This window comes from Atractosteus spatula, chromosome 8, assembly GCF_055471065.1.
Source record: "Atractosteus spatula isolate fAtrSpa1 chromosome 8, fAtrSpa1.hap1, whole genome shotgun sequence".
NCBI classification, from domain to species: Eukaryota; Metazoa; Chordata; class Actinopteri; order Semionotiformes; family Lepisosteidae; genus Atractosteus; species Atractosteus spatula.
In genome coordinates, this window is record NC_142713.1 from 4190995 (window position 1) to 4204278 (window position 13284).

Genomic DNA, 13284 nt, shown 5'->3' on the forward strand with positions numbered 1-13284 from the left:
TGAAACTTTTAATACATTTTGGCTTCATTTGTTAATATGCCTTTGATTTTAAAGCCCATGGCAAGAGTTTGAAAGTTAAATCAGGTTCTTTCGAACTGTTGCTTGTCGGGCAATTCAGACACTATTCCTTTTTTGGGCAAAGCACTGTACACAGCCATATAGGTCAGAAAAAAATGTTTAGAAAACATTGAAAGAACTATATTCCTAGATATCCTTTCAGCTCAAAAACACAGCCATGCCATCAAAAACTTTCAACATTGTATGGGAATAAAACCCTAACCCTAGCTTTGGGTTTTGCTAATTAGGGTTAGCGTTCAAATATTTCTCAAAGACCATTTTCTCAATATTCCACTCATTTGAATGGAAAATGTGCTTCTCTGAATCAAAATATTAGTCTGAAAAGACAATACAACACTGCCAAAACCAAAAGAGTGTGTCAGGAATGGTCAAATTAATTTTTGAAAGGTATTCTTTCATTGGAAATGTTGTGTTAAACATAGTGCTGAATGAATGTACGTTTCGGATTAAGTGCCCCAAAAGTCTGAAACTTTTAATACATTTTGGCTTCATTTGTTAATATGCCTTTGATTTTAAAGCCCATGGCAAGAGTTTGAAAGTTAAATCAGGTTCTTTCAAACTGTTGCTTGTCGGGCAATTCAGACACCATTCCTTTTTGGGGCAAAGCACTGTATACAGCCATAGAGGTCAGAAAAAAATGTTTAGAAAACATTGAAAGAACTAAATTCCTAGGTATCCTTTCAGCCCTAAAACACAGCCATGCCATCAAAAACTGTCTACATTGTATGGGAATAAAACCCTAACCCTAGCTTCGGGTTTTGCTAGTTAGGGTTAGGGTTCAAATATTTCTCAAAGACCATTTTCTCAATATTCCACTCATTTGACTGGAAAATGTGCTTCTCTGAATCAAAATATTAGTGTGAAAAGACAATACAACACTATCAAAACCAAAAGAGTGTGTCAGGAATGGTCAAATTAATTTTTGAATGGTATTCTTTCATTGGAAATGTTGTGTTAAACTTAGTGCTGATTGAACGTACGTTTAGGCTTAAGTGCCCTAAAAGTCTGAAACATTTAATACATTTTGGCTTCATTTGTTAATATGCCTTTGATTTTAAAGCCTATGGCAAGAGTTTGAAAGTTAAATCAGGTTCTTTCGAACTGTTGCTTGTCGGGCAATTCAGACACTATTCCTTTTTTGGGCAAAGCACTGTACACAGCCATATAGGTCAGAAAAAAATGTTTAGAAAACATTGAAAGAACTATATTCCTAGGTATCCTTTCAGCTCTAAAACACAGCCATGCCATCAAAAACTGTCTACATTGTATGGGAATAAAACCCTAACCCTAGCTTCGGGTTTTGCTAGTTAGGGTTAGGGTTCAAATATTTCTCAAAGACCATTTTCTCAATATTCCACTCATTTGAATGGAAAATGTGCTTCTCTGAATCAAAATATTAGTCTGAAAAGACAATACAACACTGCCAAAACCAAAAGAGTGTGTCAGGAATGGTCAAATTAATTTTTGAAAGGTATTCTTTCATTGGAAATGTTGTGTTAAACATAGTGCTGAATGAATGTACGTTTAGGCTTAAGTGCCCCAAAAGTCTGAAACTTTTAATACATTTTGGCTTCATTTGTTAATATGCCTTTGATTTTAAAGCCCATGGCAAGAGTTTGAAATTTAAATCAGGTTCTTTCGAACTGTTGCTTGTCGGGCAATTCAGACACTATTCCTTTTTTGGGCAAAGCACTGTACACAGCCATATAGGTCAGAAAAAAATGTTTAGAAAACATTGAAAGAACTATATTCCTAGATATCCTTTCAGCTCTAAAACACAGCCATGCCATCAAAAACTGTCAACATTGTATGGGAATAAAACCCTAACCCTAGCTTCGGGTTTTGCTAATTAGGGTTAGGGTTCAAATATTTCTCAAAGACCATTTTCTCAATATTCCACTCATTTGAATGGAAAATGTGCTTCTCTGAATCAAAATATTAGTCTGAAAAGACAATACAACACTGCCAAAACCAAAAGAGTGTGTCAGGAATGGTCAAATTAATTTTTGAAAGGTATTCTTTCATTGGAAATGTTGTGTTAAACGTAGTGCTGAATGAATGTACGTTTAGGCTTAAGTGCCCCAAAAGTCTGAAACTTTTAATACATTTTGGCTTCATTTGTTAATATGCCTTTGATTTTAAAGCCCATGGCAAGAGTTTGAAATTTAAATCAGGTTCTTTCGAACTGTTGCTTGTCGGGCAATTCAGACACTATTCCTTTTTTGGGCAAAGCACTGTACACAGCCATAGAGGTCAGAAAAAAATGTTTAGAAAACATTGAAAGAACTATATTCCTAGATATCCTTTCAGCTCTAAAACACAGCCATGCCATCAAAAACTGTCAACATTGTATGGGAATAAAACCCTAACCCTAGCTTCGGGTTTTGCTAATTAGGGTTAGGGTTCAAATATTTCTCAAAGACCATTTTCTCAATATTCCACTCATTTGAATGGAAAATGTGCTTCTCTGAATCAAAATATTAGTCTGAAAAGACAATACAACACTGCCAAAACCAAAAGAGTGTGTCAGGAATGGTCAAAATAATTTTTGAAAGGTATTCTTTCATTGGAAATGTTGTGTTAAACTTAGTGCTGATTGAACGTACGTTTAGGCTTAAGTGCCCTAAAAGTCAGAAACATTTAATACATTTTGGCTTTATTTGTTAATATGCCTTTGATTTTAAAGCCCATGGCAAGAGTTTGAACGTTAAATAAGGTTCTTTCGAACTGTTGCTTGTCGGGCAATTCAGACACTATTCCTTTTTGGGGCAAAGCACTGTATACAGCCATATAGGTCAGAAAAAAATGTTTAGAAAACATTGAAAGAACTATATTCCTAGGTATCCTTTCAGCTCTAAAACACAGCCATGCCATCAAAAACTGTCTACATTGTATGGGAATAAAACCCTAACCCTAGCTTCGGGTTTTGCTAGTTAGGGTTAGGGTTCAAATATTTCTCAAAGACCATTTTCTCAATATGCCACTCATTTGAATGGAAAATGTGCTTCTCTGAATCACAATATTAGTCTGAAAAGACAATACAACACTGCCAAAACCAAAAGAGTGTGTCAGGAATGGTCAAATTAATTTTTGAAAGGTATTCTTTCATTGGAAATGTTGTGTTAAACGTAGTGCTGAATGAATGTACGTTTAGGCTTAAGTGCCCCAAAAGTCTGAAACTTTTAATACATTTTGGCTTCATTTGTTAATATGCCTTTGATTTTAAATCCCATGGCAAGAGTTTGAAATTTAAATCAGGTTCTTTCGAACTGTTGCTTGTCGGGCAATTCAGACACTATTCCTTTTTTGGGCAATGCACTGTACACAGCCATATAGGTCAGAAAAAAATGTTTAGAAAAAATTGAAAGAACTATATTCCTAGATATCCTTTCAGCTCTAAAACACAGCCATGCCATCAAAAACTGTCTACATTGTATGGGAACAAAACCCTAACCCTAGCTTCGGGTTTTGCTAGTTAGGGTTAGGGTTCAAATATTTCTCAAAGACCATTTTCTCAATATTCCACTCATTTGAATGGAAAATGTGCTTCTCTGAATCAAAATATTAGTCTGAAAAGACAATACAACACTGCCAAAACCATCAGAGTGTGTCAGGAATGGTCAAATTAATTTTTGAAAGGTATTCTTTCATTGGAAATGTTGTGTTAAACGTAGTGCTGAATGAATGTACGTTTGGGCTTAAGTGCCCTAAAAGTCAGAAACATTTAATACATTTTGGCTTTATTTGTTAATATGCCTTTGATTTTAAAGCCCATGGCAAGAGTTTGAACGTTAAATAAGGTTCTTTCGAACTGTTGCTTGTCGGGCAATTCAGACACCATTCCTTTTTGGGGCAAAGCACTGTATACAGCCATAGAGGTCAGAAAAAAATGTTTAGAAAACATTGAAAGAACTATATTCCTAGGTATCCTTTAAGCTCTAAAACACAGCCATGCCATCAAAAACTGTCTACATTGTATGGGAATAAAACCCTAACCCTAGCTTCGGGTTTTGCTAGTTAGGGTTAGGGTTCAAATATTTCTCAAAGACCATTTTCTCAATATTCCACTCATTTCAATGGAAAATGTGCTTCTCTGAATCAAAATATTAGTCTGAAAAGACAATACAACACTGCCAAAACCATCAGAGTGTGTCAGGAATGGTCAAATTAATTTTTGAAAGGTATTCTTTCATTGGAAATGTTGTGTTAAACGTAGTGCTGAATGAATGTACGTTTAGGATTAAGTGCCCCAAAAGTCTGAAACTTTTAATACATTTTGGCTTCATTTGTTAATATGCCTTTGATTTTAAAGCCCATGGCAAGAGTTTGAAAGTTAAATCAGGTTCTTTCAAACTGTTGCTTGTCAGGCAATTCAGACACCATTCCTTTTTGGGGCAAAGCACTGTATACAGCCATAGAGGTCAGAAAAAAATGTTTAGAAAACATTGAAAGAACTAAATTCCTAGGTATCCTTTCAGCCCTAAAACACAGCCATGCCATCAAAAACTGTCTACATTGTATGGGAATAAAACCCTAACCCTAGCTTCGGGTTTTGCTAGTTAGGGTTAGGGTTCAAATATTTCTCAAAGACCATTTTCTCAATATTCCACTCATTTGACTGGAAAATGTGCTTCTCTGAATCAAAATATTAGTGTGAAAAGACAATACAACACTATCAAAACCAAAAGAGTGTGTCAGGAATGGTCAAATTAATTTTTGAATGGTATTCTTTCATTGGAAATGTTGTGTTAAACTTAGTGCTGATTGAACGTACGTTTAGGCTTAAGTGCCCTAAAAGTCTGAAACATTTAATACATTTTGGCTTCATTTGTTAATATGCCTTTGATTTTAAAGCCTATGGCAAGAGTTTGAAAGTTAAATCAGGTTCTTTCGAACTGTTGCTTGTCGGGCAATTCAGACACTATTCCTTTTTTGGGCAAAGCACTGTACACAGCCATATAGGTCAGAAAAAAATGTTTAGAAAACATTGAAAGAACTATATTCCTAGGTATCCTTTCAGCTCTAAAACACAGCCATGCCATCAAAAACTGTCTACATTGTATGGGAATAAAACCCTAACCCTAGCTTCGGGTTTTGCTAGTTAGGGTTAGGGTTCAAATATTTCTCAAAGACCATTTTCTCAATATTCCACTCATTTGAATGGAAAATGTGCTTCTCTGAATCAAAATATTAGTCTGAAAAGACAATACAACACTGCCAAAACCAAAAGAGTGTGTCAGGAATGGTCAAATTAATTTTTGAAAGGTATTCTTTCATTGGAAATGTTGTGTTAAACATAGTGCTGAATGAATGTACGTTTAGGCTTAAGTGCCCCAAAAGTCTGAAACTTTTAATACATTTTGGCTTCATTTGTTAATATGCCTTTGATTTTAAAGCCCATGGCAAGAGTTTGAAATTTAAATCAGGTTCTTTCGAACTGTTGCTTGTCGGGCAATTCAGACACTATTCCTTTTTTGGGCAAAGCACTGTACACAGCCATATAGGTCAGAAAAAAATGTTTAGAAAACATTGAAAGAACTATATTCCTAGATATCCTTTCAGCTCTAAAACACAGCCATGCCATCAAAAACTGTCAACATTGTATGGGAATAAAACCCTAACCCTAGCTTCGGGTTTTGCTAATTAGGGTTAGGGTTCAAATATTTCTCAAAGACCATTTTCTCAATATTCCACTCATTTGAATGGAAAATGTGCTTCTCTGAATCAAAATATTAGTCTGAAAAGACAATACAACACTGCCAAAACCAAAAGAGTGTGTCAGGAATGGTCAAATTAATTTTTGAAAGGTATTCTTTCATTGGAAATGTTGTGTTAAACGTAGTGCTGAATGAATGTACGTTTAGGCTTAAGTGCCCCAAAAGTCTGAAACTTTTAATACATTTTGGCTTCATTTGTTAATATGCCTTTGATTTTAAAGCCCATGGCAAGAGTTTGAAATTTAAATCAGGTTCTTTCGAACTGTTGCTTGTCGGGCAATTCAGACACTATTCCTTTTTTGGGCAAAGCACTGTACACAGCCATAGAGGTCAGAAAAAAATGTTTAGAAAACATTGAAAGAACTATATTCCTAGATATCCTTTCAGCTCTAAAACACAGCCATGCCATCAAAAACTGTCAACATTGTATGGGAATAAAACCCTAACCCTAGCTTCGGGTTTTGCTAATTAGGGTTAGGGTTCAAATATTTCTCAAAGACCATTTTCTCAATATTCCACTCATTTGAATGGAAAATGTGCTTCTCTGAATCAAAATATTAGTCTGAAAAGACAATACAACACTGCCAAAACCAAAAGAGTGTGTCAGGAATGGTCAAAATAATTTTTGAAAGGTATTCTTTCATTGGAAATGTTGTGTTAAACTTAGTGCTGATTGAACGTACGTTTAGGCTTAAGTGCCCTAAAAGTCAGAAACATTTAATACATTTTGGCTTTATTTGTTAATATGCCTTTGATTTTAAAGCCCATGGCAAGAGTTTGAACGTTAAATAAGGTTCTTTCGAACTGTTGCTTGTCGGGCAATTCAGACACTATTCCTTTTTGGGGCAAAGCACTGTATACAGCCATATAGGTCAGAAAAAAATGTTTAGAAAACATTGAAAGAACTATATTCCTAGGTATCCTTTCAGCTCTAAAACACAGCCATGCCATCAAAAACTGTCTACATTGTATGGGAATAAAACCCTAACCCTAGCTTCGGGTTTTGCTAGTTAGGGTTAGGGTTCAAATATTTCTCAAAGACCATTTTCTCAATATGCCACTCATTTGAATGGAAAATGTGCTTCTCTGAATCACAATATTAGTCTGAAAAGACAATACAACACTGCCAAAACCAAAAGAGTGTGTCAGGAATGGTCAAATTAATTTTTGAAAGGTATTCTTTCATTGGAAATGTTGTGTTAAACGTAGTGCTGAATGAATGTACGTTTAGGCTTAAGTGCCCCAAAAGTCTGAAACTTTTAATACATTTTGGCTTCATTTGTTAATATGCCTTTGATTTTAAATCCCATGGCAAGAGTTTGAAATTTAAATCAGGTTCTTTCGAACTGTTGCTTGTCGGGCAATTCAGACACTATTCCTTTTTTGGGCAATGCACTGTACACAGCCATATAGGTCAGAAAAAAATGTTTAGAAAAAATTGAAAGAACTATATTCCTAGATATCCTTTCAGCTCTAAAACACAGCCATGCCATCAAAAACTGTCTACATTGTATGGGAACAAAACCCTAACCCTAGCTTCGGGTTTTGCTAGTTAGGGTTAGGGTTCAAATATTTCTCAAAGACCATTTTCTCAATATTCCACTCATTTGAATGGAAAATGTGCTTCTCTGAATCAAAATATTAGTCTGAAAAGACAATACAACACTGCCAAAACCATCAGAGTGTGTCAGGAATGGTCAAATTAATTTTTGAAAGGTATTCTTTCATTGGAAATGTTGTGTTAAACGTAGTGCTGAATGAATGTACGTTTGGGCTTAAGTGCCCTAAAAGTCAGAAACATTTAATACATTTTGGCTTTATTTGTTAATATGCCTTTGATTTTAAAGCCCATGGCAAGAGTTTGAACGTTAAATAAGGTTCTTTCGAACTGTTGCTTGTCGGGCAATTCAGACACCATTCCTTTTTGGGGCAAAGCACTGTATACAGCCATAGAGGTCAGAAAAAAATGTTTAGAAAACATTGAAAGAACTATATTCCTAGGTATCCTTTAAGCTCTAAAACACAGCCATGCCATCAAAAACTGTCTACATTGTATGGGAATAAAACCCTAACCCTAGCTTCGGGTTTTGCTAGTTAGGGTTAGGGTTCAAATATTTCTCAAAGACCATTTTCTCAATATTCCACTCATTTCAATGGAAAATGTGCTTCTCTGAATCAAAATATTAGTCTGAAAAGACAATACAACACTGCCAAAACCATCAGAGTGTGTCAGGAATGGTCAAATTAATTTTTGAAAGGTATTCTTTCATTGGAAATGTTGTGTTAAACGTAGTGCTGAATGAATGTACGTTTAGGATTAAGTGCCCCAAAAGTCTGAAACTTTTAATACATTTTGGCTTCATTTGTTAATATGCCTTTGATTTTAAAGCCCATGGCAAGAGTTTGAAAGTTAAATCAGGTTCTTTCAAACTGTTGCTTGTCAGGCAATTCAGACACCATTCCTTTTTGGGGCAAAGCACTGTATACAGCCATAGAGGTCAGAAAAAAATGTTTAGAAAACATTGAAAGAACTAAATTCCTAGGTATCCTTTCAGCCCTAAAACACAGCCATGCCATCAAAAACTGTCTACATTGTATGGGAATAAAACCCTAACCCTAGCTTCGGGTTTTGCTAGTTAGGGTTCAAATATTTCTCAAAGACCATTTTCTCAATATTCCACTCATTTGACTGGAAAATGTGCTTCTCTGAAACAAAATATTAGTCTGAAAAGACAATACAACACTATCAAAACCAAAAGAGTGTGTCAGGAATGGTCAAATTAATTTTTGAATGGTATTCTTTCATTGGAAATGTTGTGTTAAACTTAGTGCTGATTGAACGTACGTTTAGGCTTAAGTGCCCTAAAAGTCAGAAACATTTAATACATTTTGGGTTTATTTGTTAATATGCCTTTGATTTTAAAGCCCATGGCAAGAGTTTGAACGTTAAATCAGGTTCTTTCGAACTGTTGCTTGTCGGGCAATTCAGACACCATTCCTTTTTGGGGCAAAGCACTGTATACAGCCATATAGGTCAGAAAAAAATGTTTAGAAAACATTGAAAGAACTATATTCCTAGGTATCCTTTCAGCTCTAAAACACAGCCATGCCATCAAAAACTGTCTACATTGTATGGGAATAAAACCCTAACCCTAGCTTCGGGTTTTGCTAGTTAGGGTTAGGGTTCAAATATTTCTCAAAGACCATTTTCTCAATATGCCACTCATTGGAATGGAAAATGTGCTTCTCTGAATCACAATATTAGTCTGAAAAGACAATACAACACTGCCAAAACCATCAGAGTGTGTCAGGAATGGTCAAATTAATTTTTGAAAGGTATTCTTTCATTGGAAATGTTGTGTTAAACGTAGTGCTGAATGAATGTACGTTTGGGCTTAAGTGCCCTAAAAGTCAGAAACATTTAATACATTTTGGCTTTATTTGTTAATATGCCTTTGATTTTAAAGCCCATGGCAAGAGTTTGAACGTTAAATAAGGTTCTTTCGAACTGTTGCTTGTCGGGCAATTCAGACACCATTCCTTTTTGGGGCAAAGCACTGTATACAGCCATATAGGTCAGAAAAAAATGTTTAGAAAACATTGAAAGAACTATATTCCTAGGTATCCTTTCAGCTCTAAAACACAGCCATGCCATCAAAAACTGTCTACATTGTATGGGAATAAAACCCTAACCCTAGCTTCGGGTTTTGCTAGTTAGGGTTAGGGTTCAAATATTTCTCAAAGACCATTTTCTCAATATTCCACTCATTTCAATGGAAAATGTGCTTCTCTGAATCAAAATATTAGTCTGAAAAGACAATACAACACTGCCAAAACCATCAGATTGTGTCAGGAATGGTCAAATTAATTTTTGAAAGGTATTCTTTCATTGGAAATGTTGTGTTAAACGTAGTGCTGAATGAATGTACGTTTAGGATTAAGTGCCCCAAAAGTTTGAAACTTTTAATACATTTTGGCTTCATTTGTTAATATGCCTTTGATTTTAAAGCCCATGGCAAGAGTTTGAAAGTTAAATCAGGTTCTTTCAAACTGTTGCTTGTCAGGCAATTCAGACACCATTCCTTTTTGGGGCAAAGCACTGTATACAGCCATAGAGGTCAGAAAAAAATGTTTAGAAAACATTGAAAGAACTAAATTCCTAGGTATCCTTTCAGCCCTAAAACACAGCCATGCCATCAAAAACTGTCTACATTGTATGGGAATAAAACCCTAACCCTAGCTTCGGGTTTTGCTAGTTAGGGTTCAAATATTTCTCAAAGACCATTTTCTCAATATTCCACTCATTTGACTGGAAAATGTGCTTCTCTGAAACAAAATATTAGTCTGAAAAGACAATACAACACTATCAAAACCAAAAGAGTGTGTCAGGAATGGTCAAATTAATTTTTGAATGGTATTCTTTCATTGGAAATGTTGTGTTAAACTTAGTGCTGATTGAACGTACGTTTAGGCTTAAGTGCCCTAAAAGTCAGAAACATTTAATACATTTTGGGTTTATTTGTTAATATGCCTTTGATTTTAAAGCCCATGGCAAGAGTTTGAACGTTAAATCAGGTTCTTTCGAACTGTTGCTTGTCGGGCAATTCAGACACCATTCCTTTTTGGGGCAAAGCACTGTATACAGCCATATAGGTCAGAAAAAAATGTTTAGAAAACATTGAAAGAACTATATTCCTAGGTATCCTTTCAGCTCTAAAACACAGCCATGCCATCAAAAACTGTCTACATTGTATGGGAATAAAACCCTAACCCTAGCTTCGGGTTTTGCTAGTTAGGGTTAGGGTTCAAATATTTCTCAAAGACCATTTTCTCAATATGCCACTCATTGGAATGGAAAATGTGCTTCTCTGAATCACAATATTAGTCTGAAAAGACAATACAACACTGCCAAAACCATCAGAGTGAGTCAGGAATGGTCAAATTAATTTTTGAAAGGTATTCTTTCATTGGAAATGTTGTGTTGGCTTCATTGGTTAATATGCCTTTGATTTTAAAGCCCATGGCAAGAGTTTGAAAGTTAAATCAGGTTCTTTCAAACTGTTGCTTGTCGGGCAATTCAGACACCATTCCTTTTTGGGGCAAAGCACTGTATACAGCCATAGAGGTCAGAAAAAAATGTTTAGAAAACATTGAAAGAACTAAATTCCTAGGTATCCTTTCAGCCCTAAAACACAGCCATGCCATCAAAAACTGTCTACATTGTATGGGAATAAAACCCTAACCCTAGCTTCGGGTTTTGCTAGTTAGGGTTCAAATATTTCTCAAAGACCATTTTCTCAATATTCCACTCATTTGACTGGAAAATGTGCTTCTCTGAAACAAAATATTAGTCTGAAAAGACAATACAACACTATCAAAACCAAAAGAGTGTGTCAGGAATGGTCAAATTAATTTTTGAATGGTATTCTTTCATTGGAAATGTTGTGTTAAACTTAGTGCTGATTGAACGTACGTTTAGGCTTAAGTGCCCTAAAAGTCAGAAACATTTAATACATTTTGGGTTTATTTGTTAATATGCCTTTGATTTTAAAGCCCATGGCAAGAGTTTGAACGTTAAATCAGGTTCTTTCGAACTGTTGCTTGTCGGGCAATTCAGACACCATTCCTTTTTGGGGCAAAGCACTGTATACAGCCATATAGGTCAGAAAAAAATGTTTAGAAAACATTGAAAGAACTATATTCCTAGGTATCCTTTCAGCTCTAAAACACAGCCATGCCATCAAAAACTGTCTACATTGTATGGGAATAAAACCCTAACCCTAGCTTCGGGTTTTGCTAGTTAGGGTTAGGGTTCAAATATTTCTCAAAGACCATTTTCTCAATATGCCACTCATTGGAATGGAAAATGTGCTTCTCTGAATCACAATATTAGTCTGAAAAGACAATACAACACTGCCAAAACCATCAGAGTGAGTCAGGAATGGTCAAATTAATTTTTGAAAGGTATTCTTTCATTGGAAATGTTGTGTTGGCTTCATTGGTTAATATGCCTTTGATTTTAAAGCCCATGGCAAGAGTTTGAAAGTTAAATCAGGTTCTTTCAAACTGTTGCTTGTCGGGCAATTCAGACACCATTCCTTTTTGGGGCAAAGCACTGTATACAGCCATAGAGGTCAGAAAAAAATGTTTAGAAAACATTGAAAGAACTAAATTCCTAGGTATCCTTTCAGCCCTAAAACACAGCCATGCCATCAAAAACTGTCTACATTGTATGGGAATAAAACCCTAACCCTAGCTTCGGGTTTTGCTAGTTAGGGTTCAAATATTTCTCAAAGACCATTTTCTCAATATTCCACTCATTTGACTGGAAAATGTGCTTCTCTGAATCAAAATATTAGTCTGAAAAGACAATACAACACTATCAAAACCAAAAGAGTGTGTCAGGAAAGGTCAAATTAATTTTTGAATGGTATTCTTTCATTGGAAATGTTGTGTTAAACTTAGTGCTGATTGAACGTACGTTTAGGCTTAAGTGCCCTAAAAGTCAGAAACATTTAATACATTTTGGGTTTATTTGTTAATATGCCTTTGATTTTAAAGCCCATGGCAAGAGTTTGAACGTTAAATCAGGTTCTTTCGAACTGTTGCTTGTCGGGCAATTCAGACACCATTCCTTTTTGGGGCAAAGCACTGTATACAGCCATATAGGTGTAGCGGCGAGGCTTAATAATAAGGCAGAATTAAGTGTTTCTGAGCTTCCCAAATGAGGCCCCATTTCTCTGTTCATCTCTGTGGTGCAGCCACAGAGAGACCATTAGGGTGATTTAAGGTTTCCTAGGACAGCTCCCAAAGGGGGGTGCACTTAGCTAAGCCTGGCTATCATGATCAATGGTCATCCACTGGCGCCTATCAGTCTAGGGAGTGCCGGATGGACATCTGGACTGCATTACTAAGTGTCAGGACTAAGTGACTCATATCTCACCTTGATCAACCAATCAGGGACTGGTAGGGCTGAGTAACCCACGTGGGACTCTGATGCCCATGGAACTTTCAGCCAATCAACAAGCTGAAGTTCCTCCAGGTAAAAACAGGCAACACAGGCCTGGAGATTGAGATTCAACAAGATTCAGATTCAACGAGATTCAGATTGAGATTCAGATTCAGTAAGATTCTGGAGAGGATTCTGTGGACTGTTCTAAAGGGAATTCAAAGGAGAATTCCAGGGCAGGACGGCCCAGGAGCAGAAGGCTCCCAAGGGCAGGACATTCTCGCAGCGCGCCTCCTGACCATCCCGAGACTCAGCCCGGACAACCACGGAACGGCCAGTGTGTCCGAGTGCCAGAACTTTCCTTTGTTCTAAGAGTCTAGAGTGGAGGTTGCCAGAGAGTAACCAGCAGCAGGCCTCGTGGACAGGTCAGAACTGTGGACAGCTGAATCACTATTCAGAACTAGCTCTTCATCAGGAACGAACCGGTCCTCTTCCTGACTTGCTGGGATCCACAGTCATCTTTTCTCCTGTGCACAAACT